The following is a 19,060-nucleotide window of genomic DNA, read 5'->3' as shown; positions in this document are numbered from 1 at the left end:
AGGATGATGAAGGCTGAGATCCGACCACTTGCTTTTCTCTGACGATGCACAGAATAAAAAGCCCAAATCAGACACGGCAGCCCCACACACACAGCCACGATGTAGAAGATGGAGATTCTGACCTCAAGATAAGACATATTAACAAGTGTGACGAGTGGGTCTGGTTCTTCCTGAAAGACATAAAAACAACTATAATCATTATAAGTGTTTAAACATGACAAACTCTATATCATTACAAAGCTAATTTTTATATTTCTTAAGCCTTGAAGTCACTTTAGGCTGTATAGAAGTGTCTTGAAAAATATCTAGTCAAATATTATTTACTGTCATCATGGCAAAGATAAAATAAATCAGTTATTAGAGATGAGCTATTAAAACTATCATGTTTAGAAATGTGTTTAAAAAATCTGCTCTCCGTTAAACAGAAATTGGGGAAAAAATAAACAGGGGCACTAATAATTCTGACTTCAACTGTATGTAACCTAGCCTTTCTTTAATTAATAAAAGAAAATGTTTTTTTTGTCGTTATCGTGAGGGTACAGAAATAAAAACAGGCCCTTTCATTTTAAATGATATACTATGACTCACAAAGTTATCAATTTGTGACATTCAGGGCACCAGACTCCTCTGGCCAAAGCGATTTTATCACATTAGCAGTGTTGGGCAGTAGCTTTGCTACAAGTAGTGATAATCAAATAGCTTTTCACAGCAGCGAAGCTATTTTACTAGTCAAGTAGCACAGTGGTGTTTACACAAGTGACATTTATCGATCGCAGATCAATAAGTGACAGCACCGACATCCACAGAGCTGTGAGGCCGGTGACTAGCCGAAAGTCTATATATATATATTGTGACGAGCGTCCCAAAGGATCATCAGCGTCGCCCAGGAAACTAAGGAGAAACACCTGCAAGCCCTCAACTCAGACTGATCGGCCCCAGCTGCAGCCCATCAGCCGGCTTGCATTTAAACTGCAGCAACACAGCAGAACGGGGAGAAGTCTCTCCAGGAGAACAAGCACTAACTCGCTCTCTCTCTATTTTCCCAGACAGCAGCTGAGAACCTGCCGGAACCACAGAGGCACTTCAATAATCCACTGTCACACTGGGAAAGGAGCACAAAGAGCACACAAGCCACCAACCTAAATTCACCACTGGAAGAACCTTTTGTAAATAAACCACCCTCCGGGGCACTTATATGAGCTCTCACTTGTTGTGTGATTCTTCTCCCCGTGACAATATATATATATATATATATATATATATATATATATATATATATATATATATATATATATATATATATATATATATATATATATATATATCTATCTATCTCTATATATATCTATCTCTATATATATATATATATATATATATATATCTATCTCTCTATATATATATATATATATATATATCTATCTCTATATATATATATATATATATATATATATATCTATCTCTATATATATATATATATATATATATCTATCTCTATATATATATATATATATATATATATATATATATATATATATATCTATATATATATATATATATATATATATATATCTATCTCTATATATATATATATATATATATATATATCTATCTCTATATATATATATATATATATATATATATCTATCTCTATATATATATATATATATATATATATATATATATATATATATMTMTATATATATATATATATATATATATATATCTATATATATATATATATATATATATATATATATATATATATATATATATATATATATATCTATATATATATATATATATATATATATATATATCTCTATATATATATATATATATATATATATATATATATATATATATATATATATATATATATATCTCTATGTATATGTATATGTGTATAAGTATGATTAACAATTGTTTATACAGTGTACAATACCTCACAATAAAATATTACATAACAAATGTGTATGGTTGCATTTTATTTTAAGGTGTCCTTATTAAATTGTATCTGTTTAGTAAACTGTATTAATTTTACTGTATGTAATTAGCCATGTATGCAATTATATGTACTGTACTTACCTATATGGTTAGGTTTAGATAAAGATTTTTGTAATTATGCATTATTATTATAGTATGTGCCTGGAACATTTGTAACAGACTGTACAGTTAATTCATTTTCTCTTCGATTTAGTCCCTTTATTAATCAGGGAGTCTATACTGCCACAGTGGAATGAACCGCCAACTTATCCAGCACATGTTTTACGCAGTGGAAAGGCTTATGCCACAAACTAACACTGGGAAACACCCTTACATTCACACTCATACACTACGGCCAATTTAGCCTTTTCAATTCACCTATACCGCATGTCTTTGGACTGTCGGGGAAACCCACGAAAACAAGGAGAACATGTAAACTCCACACAGAAATGCCAACTGACCCAGCCGAGGTTCGAACCAGCAACCTTCTAGCTGTGAGGTGATTGTGCTACCCACTGTGCCACTGTGACCCCAGACTGTACTTTATATAAATGTAATTAAAACAATATTTTATTAAATATTAAATAATGGAAGCTTACCAGAAGCAGAGTGAAGTGTGTTACACTATCTGTCCAGATGAGTGTGTGTGAATGTTGCTGTAAGCCTTTTCTTAGCACTGCTGATAATGCAAATGATTTCTCTACATGGCACTTCCCTCTTCAGTTTTAGTTTTGAGCTGCTTTAACAAAATGAACATGCTTACTAAAAATGAACATGCGTGCTTAAAAAGCTTGAAGATACAGACAAGGAAAGAGATGCCCTGGGTTTCACTGAACAGATGTCCACAGTTTGTAAAACAAAATAATAACTGAATTTACCCAAATTTGAGATTTTTCTATACAAAATAATAATATTAATAAACAGATAAATAAATAAAACCAGTCAAAATCACGCAGAATTAAAACTATTAAAGAATTTAAGAAATTAAAAACCCAAATCAGACAAACAGTAGCAATACAGTAGATGGTCAGTCTAATTATATAAAAAACCGACTGATCTCGTGTGAATTAGCCACTAAACTGACACAACGAAAAATACTTATGTTTCCTCGTGAGATCAGGCTGGATCAACGGTTTTATTCATAGTTATTTCATACTACAGATTCTCATCAAATCTTCTGACCAATCAAATGCTTTCTAGTATCTCACATGCCACGCCCCCTTCAGGACACTTTTCATTTGATGTGCTTTAACTGAACCACTATCACTGGCAGAGCTGTGATAAAACAAGACTATTGGCTGTTTTTTAAAGGGGAGGAGCTATTCTATGCCACACCCTCTCATCGGGTTTAGGCTGAGATTACATCGAACATTAAATATGTGTATTACCAGGGTTGAAGCTGAAATAGGTAGGACAGTACCCCTTCATGAGCAGGACCAGACAAATGGAAAAATAGTATGTTGTTTATTTATATGGTTTTAATATTTACTGTATAATATATACACAGACATGTTAGATTTTCACATTTCAAATTACACATTATGTTATTGCATTTTGTATATTATACTCATATTCCTAAATGGATTAAACAAAACAAAAAAACAGAAAAAAAGTTTGTTTAAAATCTGCAATTTTATGAATTTTAAAAGAAGATAAAAAATGTATATGTACATAAGCATCCACAGCCTTTACTCAAAAAAAAAGTTTCGAAGCAACTCTGACTCCAATTACAGACTTGAGTCTTTTTTTTATTATAAAGCTACAAGCTTGGCACAGCTATTTTGGGGCAGTTCTTCTCAAGCTCCATCCGGTTGGATGAGGATTGTTGGTTCTGTTGTAAAATAATGAATGAGAGAAAGAGAAGAGAACCCAGTCTAGGATAATCAAAACAAGCAGAATTCCTTGATTTAGACGTGTTGGCTAATCTGCAGTCGTGCAGCGTCTTCAAAAAGTCTACAGTATGTGTCTGCAGGAGCCTATTGGAGGTCTGCAGTCTGCGAGTTTTATCAAAAGTCTGAATTGAGACAAAGATGTCCTTTCTGTAATGTCTTCTTAAGCCGGGTTTATACTTCTGCTTCAAGTGATCGGCAAAACCCACGTCGCAAGCCTTGTGCGCAGCTGTGCATTTATACTTCTGCGCTCTTTTTCTGTTGCTCTGCAATACACTTCTGAAATGCTAGTTGGTAGTGAGGTGTTGATGTTTCTCTGTGTCGAGTTTCTTCGCTGGTGTTTTGTTTTTTCTGAACGCTACCTTACTGTACAAGTGGCTCAAACTCGGCCATTTTGAGGTGGGAACCGGCGGACATGCAACAACTTCAATCATAAGGTAAAGACAAAACAGCAGTCTCCATCCGGAGCTCCTTCACGGAACTCCACACTTGTAAACACCCGCTGCAACACGCTCGCGCGGCTCTCACCTCCACCCACACTCGTCAGCACTACCAAGCCGTCCAATCACAGAGCTTGCGCTACGTGTATGCATTATATTTTTTGAGAGATGCACGTCAGCGACAGCCACGGCATGGAGCTATATGTCCACGCGTAGGCTGCGCTGTAGCATATGCATGCGCTTGATGCAGAAGTATAAATCTGCCTTTAGGAGGAGGGGAGATGGCTAAACAAAGCATGCAAATTCAGTATTGGAGTCAGCATGATAACTAGCGTATAGGTGTTAGAAACCTGCCCAGCTACTGACCATACAAGTTAATTAACAAAAGGGGTTTCTTTGGCCTGAAAGTATTACCCGAAGACAATGGCAGAGTTGTTAAAAGCCTGCCCGTAGCATTTGCATCACTTTGGCTCAGCCAGTAGTCAGAAAGAACCAAAGCATATAACTTTTCAGTTAAATGTAGGTTATTGTTCATTTGAAACTAGATTATATACATTTATATATCCACAGTTCTCAACAATTTTCAGATTTCTCCCCTGATGTTCAATGAGGTGCAGGTTTGGGATCATGCTGGGCCACTCCAAGACATTCAAAGGGTCATCCCATAGACCAGGTGTGGGCAAACTTGATCCTGGAGGGCCAGTGTCCTGCATAGTTTAGCTCCAACCCTATTCAAACAGACCTCCCTATAGAGTTCAAGTGATCTTGAAGACACTGATTAGTTTGTTCAGGTGTGTTTGACTAGTGTTGGAACAAAACTCTGCAGGAACACCGGCCCTCGAGGATTAAGTTTGCCCATCCCTGCCATAGACACTGCTCCATTATACTGGCTGTTGGGGTTTCTTCCAGACAAATTTTCAATCTTTGTTTCATCCAAATAATTTCTCATGCTCTGAGAGTCCTTCAGGTGCCTTATGGTCAAATTCTAAGCATCTGTCATGTGTCTCCATCTGACTACTCTACCATACAGTCCTGACTGGTGAAGAGCTGCCAAAATTGCTGTTCTTCTGGAAGGATCTTCTCTCCATAGAGAAACACTGGAGCTCTTTAAAGGCCTACTCACACTATGCCATCCGTACCGTGCCCAGGCCTGTTTCCCGGATCATTTCAGAAGTGTGAGTGCGCTGAATGGGGCTGATTCACTTGGGCTTTGGCGCGGTACGCTTGTGTGTGAGTGCAAAACGCGCCAAAGCCCGAAACTGAAAGCAAGACATGACTTTTAAGGCACTGTTTCATATGGATTTATTAATCATTCTTACTGTTCAGTGAACGCAAACTGCCGTAGTTTATTAAAGACACAAACCCCTCACTGCATGACAGCTGCACCTTCAGCAGACCTCCTCATTCCTGCAGCACGAGAGCTTTATGATTGTTTATGAGCGCCAAAAGTGGCGGATCTGTTCGGCGAAATATCTGACTGCGTGTCCCCGCATCCCTAAGGACTGTTTGGCGAAATATTTGACGGCATATCAAGCGACTGAAACAATATAACTAGAGAAATTTCCAATGTGCTGCTGAGTGAGAGAGCGCTTCTCACTGAACAGTGCAGCAGCGATAATGTAAGCGTGCCGAAGCCCATTTGTGGTGTGAGTGTGGGCTGTCGGGGGAGACGGGAGGGGGGACAAGAGGCTTTGGCCCGGTTCGAGGCAACTGTACCTAGTGTGAGTACTGCCTAAGAGTATTCTTTGAAATTTAGGAAGTTATCAGACATAAAACACGGAAACCCAACATGTGTTATGTGCGTGTTTGTGCAAAAAGTAAGTATCCAATATCCTGTTTTTCAAAAGGCCTATGAATCAGAGATTATAGAGTGTTTGTAGTTGTTTTTTTTTCTTTTCAGAAAGTAGACATGCACAGTTTCCAATGCTTAGTTAAAGGATTGGGTAAGGTGTGTGGCAATAGAAAATGCAGTTTGAACAGTATAAGAAGAACAAAAAGATTTTTAACTTCAGCCAAAAAAAAAGACTACAAATAATGTTATGATACTACAAATTAGTATATTTTTTCTTTCTTAAATGTTCCGAATTAATCCTGCCAGGTGTTGAGTTCAGACTGATGTCTGCTCAGAGTTGAGCTCTATGCGTGTCTGTTTTGTCTGAGCACTGAGATTCTGTCTGCAGACCAGCACACACAGCAGAGGCTCGGAAACCACTGTAAAGCTTACCAAACATAACGTCATTATCATCCAAGAATCTGATATGTGATAGTGGGGCTTCACAATGAGGAGCACCACACTTGGTAAATAGAGCACAAGTAATGTAACCAAAGATACAGCAAACACCGCTGCACCTGGTCTGGAGTAAGTGACAGGTGTGCTGGTAGCAGTGGGCGGGGCTTTGTAGATAATTATACCTGTGGCAACCAATAAACAAGCAGGTAGCAGAAATGAGCCAAATGTGGAATACAGATACACTTCACCAACAGATGGACCACCAAAAACTATTCCAAAAACAAATATGACAGGAATAAGAAGTATGATGATGGAGATCATGATGTAACAAGGCCATGAGCACATGCGAGCAGAAATCCTTGGATATTTCCGAGACAGAGCCGCCTCCAGAGCCACAAGCGCCTGCATGTGAAGGCCAGTGATCTTCACACAAGCAGATACAACTACTGTAAAGGGGAGAAGATGGAAATAACCAAAAGACAGTAGATATGACACTATGTATGGATAGAGGAGCAGTTGCAGCAGGTCAGTTAGGAGGAGGAGGATGATGAAGGCTGAGATTCGACCACTTGCTTTTCTCTGAAGGTGCACAGAATAAAAAGCCCAAATCAGACACGGCAGCCCCACACACACAGCCACGATACCGAAGATGGAGAGTCTGATTTCATTAAAATACGTATAGTGATAAGTATCATAAGGGTGAATTTGATGATAAACATCTCCATCATTATGATCCCAATATGTAGTTGGGGAGATGTTGAAGAAATCAGTGCTGTCCATGGTCTGCTTTTACTTCTGCACTTCCTGAAAGACATAAAAACAACTATAATTATTATAACAAAGTGTTTAAACATGATACGCTCTACTATTACTAAAGCTAATTTTTCATATTTGTGGGCTGACTTTTGATAGATATTAATGAGCAACAGCAATTAATTAATCTGCAACAAGATCAGTCATAAAGCAAGCTCAGGCTATTACTCTGCAGCAGCAATCAACATGTACAATCAGGGCTTGACAATAACTGCAGGTAGATTTTAGCTTCACCCATGGCGTCTTCTATTAACTACTTAAATTGCAGTTTTCCTAAAAGCAGGGTTTAACTATAAGAATAACCTGGGGCCAACGTGAGAGATGCTTGGGACAGTCGACAGGATTGATCAGGCCAGTGCTGGCTTAACACTTAAGATTAGAATTTTAGTGTATGAACGTTTGTCAAAATGTGTGCATATATGATCTTAGAATTGAGAAGCAGCACAACTGACAAAAATAACTGTGTTGCATGAGCAAAAGAAAGCAGGTGGATACTGAATGAGAGGATGATCACGCGCATTGTGTTATCCACAGGTTATCCTCACTCACTGACGAGAACTTTAGGCCCTGTTTACACTAACACCAGGGGCGGCAAATGCCAAAAGGGCCGGACCATTTTTTAAATGTGGGCCGGTCAGCTATTTTTTTAATTTATTTTTTATTAATTATACGAAATATTATATCATATGTATTGTTTTTTTTACATGTAAGCAACTTTTATCTCTTGCAAGATGTGAATGTTATGATGATGATGATGATGCTGATGATGATAATAGTAAGAATATTAATCAATGTTAAGAATTGGCCCAATCGGCAACGACCGGCTGGTTTCGAGATGGGCCGACCCAATCAGAGGTTACGCAGACTTAATCAAGATCTTCCAAGAATGTCCAGCACACAGTAAGTGCAACAAATTGTCAGAGATGGACCATAAAAAGGGAAAGGCAGTCAAGTCAGACAATGCTAAATACATCAAATCAACTGAACTAGTCTCGAAAGGGGGCAGTGCAGTGGCGCAGTAGGTAGCGCTGTCGCCTCACAGCAATAAGGTCGCTGGTTCTCTCAGCTGGGTCAGTTGGTGTTTCTGTGTGGAGTTTGCATGTTCGCGTGGGTTACCTTCTGGTTTCCTTCACAAGTCCAAACACATGCTATAGGTGAATTGGGTAGTCCAATTGGGAATTGGTTATCCCAGTAATGGGTTGCAGCTTTGAGGGCATCCGCTGTGTAAAATATTTGCTGGTTCTAAGATTGATAAAGGGACTTAGCCGAAAAAAAAACTAATGACATGATTGCATATATAAATGGGTTGTTTTTGTTCCAGTCACATACATCAAATGTGTAAATATTTCTCAAATATGGTACTGCTTAAATAGTTTTACCATCTGTACACCAATATGAATGTGTGTGTACGTAGGTGGGGCTGTGTCGGTGTGGTAATTTGGGCTGGTGTGGCTACAATGCCAGGGCTGATTTTTAGTCCCAGTCCACCCCTGACTAACAAGTTATAGTTTTAAAATGCATACGTTTTGCTACGGTTATGCCATCCGTCCACACTGTGCCGGAGTTTTTGAGCACCAAAAACGGAGCTTTTGGAAATGCTGAAGAGGCTGTTTTTATTCTAAAACGCTGCTGCTCCGTCTCAGTGCGGATTAGGGAAAACAGAGGCGGGGCTGCAGACATTCGCCTCTCTGATTGGGGCTTTTTCTCAATATTAAGTAGCCTACACAAACAGTTCAGTCCTGCATTCTCTCCTTGTAAGTTCAGACTTCGCAAGTTTGACATGGAAAACAAACTCCCGAGGAACATGTCAGATAAATCTTCAAAGGGAAGAGTGTACTTTAAACCTTATTCACATCATCCTGGATACGCATATTGTTTCACTATCTTAACAATAAAATGAAAACATGATATAAGGAACCGCTATATTATACAATTATATAATATAGAATGACTATTATGTATAGTTATAACTATTAATTATATAATATAGAATGACTTCCAGAACGAAAGGTAATGAAGAGGAAGTGGAGTCGTGCTCACTCTGGAAAGAAAGGGTAAGAGGACGAAATGGCTTGCGTGGTGGCTGGAGGCTGGTGAGAGTATGCTGTGCTTCCTTGAGATATTCTATGTTGAAACAAAGGGTTTCTTTATCCAACAAAGCTAGATCTGAGATAGTGGGGTGGATGTTTGGGTTAAAGTTCAATGTTAATTTCAGAGCATCTGAGGAAAAGGCTAGGGTTAACATGGTGTAGAGGGTACAGGCTGTATGGATAGACTGGTAACTTTTGTGAAGGGTGTATATGCATTTGGAGAGAATGTTATTGGCTGTCTGGAGTCTGGGAGGGAGGGAGGGAGGGGTGGGCTTTTTGAGTACTCTTGATAAGAAGGTTGGTTTAGGAGTTAGGGACTGCATCAGACTGAAATCCATTAATTAATTTTTGATAAAATTAGATTATGTCAAAAATGTTGTGGAGCAAGCTCAAATCAAATAATGAAATTGAATAATAGTAAAATATATATAACAAAGGGAAAACAGATGGCGTCACGGTGGCACAGTGGGTGGCATGATCACCTCACAGCAAGAAGGTCACGGGTTTGAGCCCCGGCTGGGTCAGTTGGCATTTTTGTGTGGAGTTTGCATGTTCTTCCTGTGTTCACGTGCGTTTCCTCCAGGTGCTCTGATTTCCCCCACAGTCCAAAGACATGCGATCAAGGTAAATTTAAAAACTTTACAGCGTGAATGCAAGAGTGTATGGGAGTTTCCCGGTGTTGGTTTGAGGCTGGAAGGGCATCCGCTGCGTAAAACATATGCTGGATAAGTTGGTGGTTCATTCCGCTGTGGTGAACCCTGATTAATGAGGGGACTGAGCCAAAAATAAAATAAATGAATGAATAAAGTAAAAATGGATATTTTTTAAAGTTTGGTTTTCTAAACACTAGGGGCCTCATGTATCAATGCTGCGTACGCACGAAAACTTTGCGTTCGCCAGATTTCATGTCAATCACGTTTAGATTCACTAACAATGAAACTAACGTAAGAGTGTGCGTTGGTCCGTGCCAACTTCATGTCTGGCGTATGTGAATTTCTTGTGTGTGCTTTCCATTGGCGACTCCTAGAGGCAGTTGTGTTAAATTGCACACTACAAAGTGTGTTTGAGCCATGCAATGGCAGCTGTATGGGACGGGTTCATCCGCATGTCTAGCAGGTATATAAGGTTTCCATACCATGCAGTTGACCAGCTAAACATTAAAGTGCTATTTGCAGCCTTCACCGGTTTTCCCAATGTAATCGAAGCGATCTACTGCACGCACATTGGTATAAAGGCGCCATCTGAAGACGAATTTGCAAACGTGAATCAGAAACATTTCCATTCAATAAATGTGCAAATATGTGATGCTTAAATGTGCTTAACAAATATTGTAGCAAGGTGGCCTTGGTCAACCCATGATTAATTCATCCTCACAAACAGCATGGTTGGGATGAGGCTCCAGGGTGGCAGGCACTCGATCAGTTGTAAAGCGGGCGATTGGGCAGCTGGGTGGTGCTGCCTTGTTAAGAGTTGAGGGGTGCTGCTATACCTCACTAACAAAGTGTTCCTCTAATACATATATGTCTCCCACAGACACGGATACTACTCTAGACAGTAAAGTGTCACCCACAATTGAGGCAACTCTCTCCTCAAAGGGTGTTAGTTTAGCATCCCTTGTTCCCCCGCTTGTTCAGTCCACACTTTGACGGTGTGCCGCTGTTCTCCTCTGAACCTGCACCTTTACATCGGACCATTTCTTTTTTAATTCCTTCACAGGATGTTCAGACCCAACTGTGTTAACCACATCAGCTAAACTCTCCCACTCTATTTTTTTTCTTTTTTTTAAACTTTTTTTTCTTCTTTTTTTTTACTCTACTTTTTTTCCAAAGTAGAGTCATTAGCATATTCATACGGGCAGGGAGGGGTTTTGCGCTCATGCACTGGATTCTGCGTACGCAGTGTTTCATACATCTGAATTTTTTACTGCGCACGAACATTTACAGCTTTGTCCATACACAATGTTTTAGTATTACTTCAACTCAAGTCTTTGTACATGAGGCCCCAGGTTACTTGCACCTAAGGTGCTTATTGTTAATAAAATAACAGACAATAGTCCTAATGCTAATTGAGGGAGAATTTTAACATCTACATACATGACACAAATGATACATTAGGACTTTTGGGATAAAGCAATCATTGGACTGACCCATCACCTTAATCATACATTAGATCTAATTTTATAACATGGAATTGAGGTTATGAATCTAGATTTTGTACCTGAAAAGTAGTGTTATCAAAGTATCTAGTTTGGTAACAATTGGTACTGAAATTAAAAAAAAAATGGCCATTTCCTGCTAACATTTCAGAGCTGTTCAGAGCATTCCAAAAACACATGTAATTGGCCTTTGTGTTCACAGCAGCACTCTTTTGTCATACATTCTGTTAGAAAGCAGTAGACCAATCAGAAGAACTTGGAGGCGGGACTAGTGTTGACTACAGCAATGTGGCTGAACCACTCCTGAGCGATGTGTCAAGCCTTTTCAGATGTAAAAATTCTGTAAGACTTGCAGGTTAAAAACCAACCATGCTTCATTTTGTGCCATATCATGTTTTGGGAGGGATTAATGTCCACAGAATTAAAGCTTGGCATGCAACCATGCGTCATTCCTTCACAAACATCTATAAAAGTTTACAACAATGGCACAGATTCACAAAACACATTGGAAATCGGTAGGAATGTGAATTTGTAACATTGTCCTGAGTTTTTATTTCTATAATTAATTATTTTTTTATTTCTACAATAAGACCACAGACACACAGTTAAAGCAGCATCAGCAGTAAAAACTTCAAATACTCTGAGAACTTGTTGACATGTAGTTTCAGTGAAACTTATAGTCAACAAAAGGCATTAGGGGCCATCAAAATACAGTGTTATCCTTCAACATTTGCATTGAATTTTCAGTGAGGTTATGATTAAGAGCACTAGTTCAACTTAGAGTCTTACTTGCGTTTGTGTTGGGGTTCCTCTGTGGCGTTGTTCACTGATAGAAGTTTCCCAGGTTCACCAGTGCTCTGTTGATGTATCTGAGGTGATAACTCGGCAGTTGGTGAGCGTTGGCTAGATAAAAGATACAAAGACATGGTTTTGCAGCAAAAGTTAATTTCTGCATATTACCTGGAATGGCTGAATATTGCTCAGACATTTCAACTGAACTCACCGTTGCCAAATACACAAAAACTTTTCCAATAACAACTCAAAACCTCAATCAAGTTAAAAGTAGAAACAATCTCCAATCAATATCCCAATCATCTGGTATAACCACAACCCCAAAATATTGATTTCTGTCACCGGTTTGGTCCCCAGCACTCCCCTTTTCCCACACACTGTATGTATTTGCAGTAACATGCATAATTACATTTCAAACCTTCTTTCCACTACTATGTAGCATTGACCCCTTGATCAAATTCCATTCTATTAACAGTTAATAAGATAAAAAATTTATTGCGATTAAGTAGGGTCAACACATCTTTAAATACAGCAAAACGGTCAATTGTTTAGACAATATACAATACCTCACAGTACAATACCACATTGTAAATTTGTACGGTTACAATTTATTTTTAGGTGTCCTCATTGAAGTGTTTCTATTCAGTTAACTATGTATTAATTGTGTAATTAACCATGTATGAAATTACATTATGCACTTACATGTATGGTTAGGGTTCAAATACGGGTTTGGTTTAAATAAAGATTCTTGTAATTATACATAATTATGTACTTATTATAGTATGTACATGGAATATTGGAATACATATTTTATTGAATATCAAAAATCGGGAGCTTACCAGAATCACGCTGAAGTGTGTTAAACTGCCAGTCCAGATGAGTGTGTGAATATTGCAGTAAGCCTTTTCTTACCACTGCTGATAATGCAAACTTTAACTTCTCTACTTCCCTCTTCAGTTTTAGATTTGAACTGTCTGCTTACAAAAAAAAAAAAAAAAAAAAAAAAAAACACATGCATACTCTACAAAAAGTACACGAAAACAGACAAGAAAAAAGTGCTCTGGGTTTCACTGAACAAAAGTCCACAGTCTTATAACAAATAATAACTGAATTTATATAAAGTATTTTTTCCATACAAAATATAAATAAATAAATAAAAGAGTCAAAAACAAATAATTTTAGAATGAAAACCCCATATCAGACACACAGTCGCAATGTAGTAAATGGTCAATCTGATTAAATAGAAATAACCTATGGACAGAGAAGGTGTATTATCTTCAGTGTGTTAATAATGAGAACTTCAGTGCTGCACTTTGAGCTCCTAAAATGGTCATGAACGAAAGAAGCTGGTTTCACTGCTTGATCAATCAGGGTATCTTTCGTCCAATCCATATCCGTTTTCAAACAAAAAAAAGAAAAATTAAGAAAACGGGAGTTTTTCTGTTTTTTATTTGCTCACAAGAAAGTGAGATTTTGGCTCGATTTTCATTTTTTTAATTTAGGGTAGGAAAATAAATAAACAACTTCAAAATTCATTATACCCATGTATGCAGTGCTGAAACGCCAACTTTCCTTTGATTGGTCAACCAAATCTGAGCTCGTGACGTAGCTCTCAAAATAAGAGCCCTCTGTGGACCAGCACCCAGGCTTTTAACTATTATTATTATTTAAATATATATATAAACTAAGCTTACATAGTCTGACATTTGATCCGTTAGCAGGCTCTAAAAATATCAGCATTTGGTACATACTTTCAGTATTATCTTTGCTTGAACTGACCCGATCTATTCTTGTTTATATGAATTGAGCCTGCTCCCAACCAGGTTTGAGCTAGCAGAACTGTTGCTATGACAACAACTCTCGGATCAGCTTTGAAGAACGAAATGATCCTGGATCGTGACACATCGTCAATATCCAAATCCAGCTAACTGAATAATCCATGTATGAAAACGAACCCCTTAACATGATATCTGAGCCAGAACTTTTGTCATTAAAAGCTCATGACTGAGGACTGGATGCAGTTCTAAAAACACACAGAATGAAATATATTGGGTGTTCAAAAACTATGGTTCACTCTTATCCAGCATATGTTTTAGACAGCAAATACCCTTCCACACACACACTCACACGCTGGCACGCGCTGCAGCATTTCTACCCAGATGAGAGCTGTGCTGGTTGGACTGCTCATCAAGCATCTCCTGCTGGATCTAATCTCACTATATTTGCTAAACGTGATATTTAATTTATCTTGTTGTCTTTATCTAACGACATATTCCCCGACTTTGGTCTTTTGAATCTATTACTTGTTCTCACGTAACGTGTTTTGGCTGAGCGCAAAGATAAGTTAATAATTAATGTAACCACGTACATTCTGTGACTGATAGTTTGCATTTATTTCCTATAATGTATGAACTTATTGTGTGTTGTTCTTTCATAATGGCTATTATTGATTATAAAACAGATATTCAGCATAGCAGAGGGTGTTTCGTATTTTCAATGAAAATGAAAGGAGGCAGTGATGATATATTGGCTCTGTTTTATCATAAATATGCATATGCAAATATGCGAATGTCTGCAGCCCCGCCTCCGTTTTTCAGATGTCTCCGTTTTCCCCCATCCACACTGAGACGGAGCAGCAGCGTTTTAGAATGAAAACGACCTCTCCAGCATTTTCGAAATGCTCCGTTTTCCGGCGTAGTGTGGCCGTATGGCGTAACCGTAGCAAAACTTATGCGTTTTAAAACGAAAACGAATTAGTGTAAACGGGGCCTGAGTTGCATTCTGGCCCACCTCTTCCAACTGGACCAGGGCTGGCCAACTTAACAACCCCCTGGCATGGCACAAAACACTCCCACTTGTTAAATAAACCGGGATAAGTTTGGATAGCTTAGTCTTAGTACACCCTAATTTCATTATGTTCTATAATTTGTACATGTTAATGTGACATTTGGTTTTCATGCTGTTATCCTATTTTTTAATCTGTTGCCACAACTACAATCCCCTATAAACTGTTCCTACATAGACATGTTATAAACATACAAAAAATATTTTTTCTTTATCCAAATACAACTAACACCTGATGATTAACATGAAGAGACAAATTTTTGATTCAGAATATATACTTCACGTAGACTTGTATTTAAATACATCAGTTTAGAAAATGTATTATTTTCACACTCTTAAGTTTGTGTGTTTGAGTGGTGCATGTGTGTGCAAACACAGTGTTTTAGAATAGGCTTTAAAAAGTTCTCTATAAATAGACTGTGGTTGTTTATTTCCCAGTAAGTGTAGACTTCCTGCATACATTTGTCACTTTGTGTTAGCTTGTTTGTTGAGTTTGTGACTAGTCTTAGCTCTGTCTTCACAGTTCAGCAAATTTAGATAAACTCTAGCACCTAGATATCATAGTTTAGATACCGTGTTTGTTCCATCAAACAGTGTATGTAAATATAAATAGGGCCTTGGCAAATGCAAGCAGGCACTTTCACGTATGGTCTTATCTTATGTTATTGAAGCATGATGTTAAATGAACCACCACCTTATTGTGGTGGAGGGTTTGAGTGCCTGAGTGATCCTAGAGCTATGTTGTCAGGGGCTAATGCCCTTGGTATGTGACAAGTCAGACTAAGAGCAATTCAAAAACCCCCTATGATTAGCAAAACATCAAGGACCGTGACATTGCCCGGAATGATGCATGATGCCAACCTAGAAGCCAGGACTGGGGCCTGGTTTCATCCCAAAGGAGTGGCAGGATGACCCATAAGGGGTAGGTGCATTGTGAAATGGGTGGTGGTCAAACGTCAGAACTATGACGACCCTATCGTCAGGCACATAATCTAACCCTTGGAACATGGAATTTCCTCCCTCTGAGAAGGAAGGAGCCTGAACTTGTGCTGGAGGTTAAACGGTACTGACTAGAGATAGTTGGGCTCACCTCCATGCACAGTTTGAGAAGGGCTGGACTTTTTCTTCTCTGGAGTTGGCTGACTGGTGTGGACTTGCTATAGCTTCCTAACTCAACCGTCATGTGTTGGAGTTTTCCCTGTTGAAAGAGAGAGTCACCTACCTGCACTTTTGGGTCAGGGGTTGTCATAATTCGACTTCTTATCAGTTAGAAATGATCAGACCGGAGGTTTTGAATATCAGAAAATAGACTTTATTCTCCAAAATAAAGCCGAGAAAGAGCAGAGCAGACCTCGTAGCATTCTCCTCCTGTTCCTAAAGTTTCTGTGTGTTTCCAAAATCTTTATACAGGTTATTTGACACACTCCTAGGTGTCTCTTTTTAACTCTTGACCATTTTTGAATAGGTTTCTAGTCTAAGGGGTCCTGCTATTCTTGGCTCTCAGCCCACTAGCTCATGTCAACAGAGATGTTACAGGACTATGTCAGCAAAATATAGATGCAACTTATGCACAGGAACCAAGTGTTTACATACGTTGTCATGATAACATAATCACTTGATATGTTACTCATTCTAACTTCTGACACATATAGCTTCATACAAGTATTTAACATATATAATCAGTGCTTTACATATTCAGTTATTCTACACAATCTTCTTCAGCATAGCCTTCTCCTAGTGTTGCTCCTGGGCAGGCATACTCATCTTACACAGACATATCACTGTATTTTTAACACAGGCTGGCATGTTTGCTGCAAACACTACATACATTTTGAGAAGAGAAAATTAACTGCTTTACACTTAGAAAATACTTCACACAGAGAGAATAAAATCTTCTTCAGGGTAGGTCTCACATTGAAGTTTGTGCCGACGGGCCAAACATCAGTGCAGAGTACCTGGCCTTCTTGCGAGGGGTGCTGGAAGGTGTTTCCAACTGGGTACTCTATTGTTCTACCGGGGCACTTCAATGCCCATGTGAACATTGACAGTGATACCTGGAGAGGTGTGATTGGACAGAATTACCTACCTGATCTAAATTAAAGAGGTGTTCTGTTGTTTACTGTTCCTGCTTCCATCTGCTGATGGTAGCACCTCTACCCATCTATTAAATATATTAATTTAAAAAAGCATGTATTTTCTATCTCGAACTTGTTTTTTCATATCCACATAATTTACTAAATACTTGAATAGTCCCTTAGATACTGGAATGTGTACAGGTGTTGCTGTTCCTTAAAGCTTATATTTTGCATATAACCTGCACATGGACAAAATTTACTGACCATTGCATTTAAATAAGAATACCTATAATTTTGTTTATCATTTGATCAGAATAATCTGTCTCTGCAACAAGAACATTTAGAAGTGTCGCTGGTGCAATATTTGTCCTTCATGTGTATGCCAAATATATTATGCTTGTTTTTGTTGTTAAAAAAGTTCTATTTGTTGGTTAAGCCATCTAATTGAGGCTGTGGCTCTTGAAATACTACTGGTGTTAGAACTGTCTCCTCACATCCTGTCACCTTTTTAGCTTCTAAATCTGCAACCTCGTTTCCTTTACTGACAACCTAATTTCTTTTTCATCATCTAAAAGAACATTATTGCATCTGTTTCCCATGTCAATGGAGTGCCTAATTTTTGCAGTCCTTCCCATTTCATAATTTCTTAATGGTCAAGGTTCTTACACCTTTTCCAACTTCAAATTCCAGCGCTTTTAAAGCACTTTCAAGGTGCATTTGCATGCTTTTCCAGCACCTAATAACCATGGTTAATTACATTTATGCATGTTGTATGTACATGAAAAAAAGAAGAATGAGTTCATCAGACGCTGGATTCGAATCGAGTTCACGGTCCTTTACATCGCACTATTTCTTTTTTAGTCCACTCAGTGCGATGTTCAGACCCAACTGTGTTAACCGCGTCAGCTAAACTCTGCCACTCTATCCTTTTCTTTTGTTATTAATTTCAGAGGACAAACTTGCAAACAACACAGTTTTTCTCCGGTTTACCTCCGAAAGCAGCACCTCCAAATCACATTCTGTTCAAAGTTTCTCTTCTTGCTTGCTTTTGCCATTGCTTTTTTGTTGGGTTTTGCCAAAGTAAAGTCATTAGCATATTCATACGGGGGAGGAGGCAGGGAGGGGTTTTGCACTTAGTTTCACGTTCATTCGGATGTACAAAGAGAATATGCGTGGGATTCGGCGTACGCAGTGTTTCATACATCGGAATTTTTTACTGCGTACGCACATTTACAGCTTTGTGCGTATGCAATGTTTTGATTCAACGTACATGAGGCCCCAGGTGTTCATCAATGGTTCTCAGTAACACTCAACTGGTTCTCACTGTAAATAAAGCCTCAGAGGCTGGAATGACATTATGAAATAAATATATCAAATTGTATAATAGCTAAACTAAAAAGTACTTATAATGAAACAGATTTATTGTTGTAGATTGTAGATCAGGCACTATGTGGGCCTGGTGAGGGCTGCCCATGCAGGGCCAGCACTAAGGAGTCAATGGTTTGCCAGTTCTCAATGGTCCCTTTTCACACTTCAGCATTTGTGCTGTGTGCGTCCTCATAGTTTGGTAAACAGGGCGAAGGCTACTGCTGACGTGTATACTTGGGTCGTGTGAGTTTGGGCACCCCTGATCTAATTTTATCACATGGAACTTGAGGTTCTGATTTAAATATTGTACCTCGAAGTGATGATGAAGTGCTCACTACATCTTAATATATAAGCAGTGCATAGCTGAGATTAGCCAAGTTG

The 19,060-nt window shown here is 38.4% G+C and overlaps 1 long non-coding RNA gene across 2 annotated transcripts; it reads right to left on the bottom strand.

Annotated features, from left to right (window-relative positions):
- Positions 1 to 3,150: 3,150 nt before the first annotated feature.
- LOC137487242 (uncharacterized) lies at positions 3,151 to 13,769 on the bottom strand. Of its 2 annotated transcripts, none has more exons than XR_011008397.2 (4): positions 13,232 to 13,769; positions 12,390 to 12,503; positions 5,683 to 7,346; positions 3,151 to 4,296 (listed from the first exon to the last, which is right to left on the bottom strand). It is a non-coding gene; the product is annotated as an uncharacterized lncRNA (long non-coding RNA). The 2 variants fall into 2 exon arrangements; XR_012398946.1 differs by having other exon boundaries at positions 3,412 to 5,003; positions 5,055 to 7,346.
- Positions 13,770 to 19,060: the final 5,291 nt, after the last annotated feature.

This window comes from Danio rerio, chromosome 23 (genome assembly GCF_049306965.1).
Source record: "Danio rerio strain Tuebingen ecotype United States chromosome 23, GRCz12tu, whole genome shotgun sequence".
NCBI lineage: Eukaryota > Metazoa > Chordata > Actinopteri > Cypriniformes > Danionidae > Danio > Danio rerio.
Note: the sequence above shows the minus strand (reverse complement) of the source record. Positions and strands in the feature narration are given on the sequence as shown.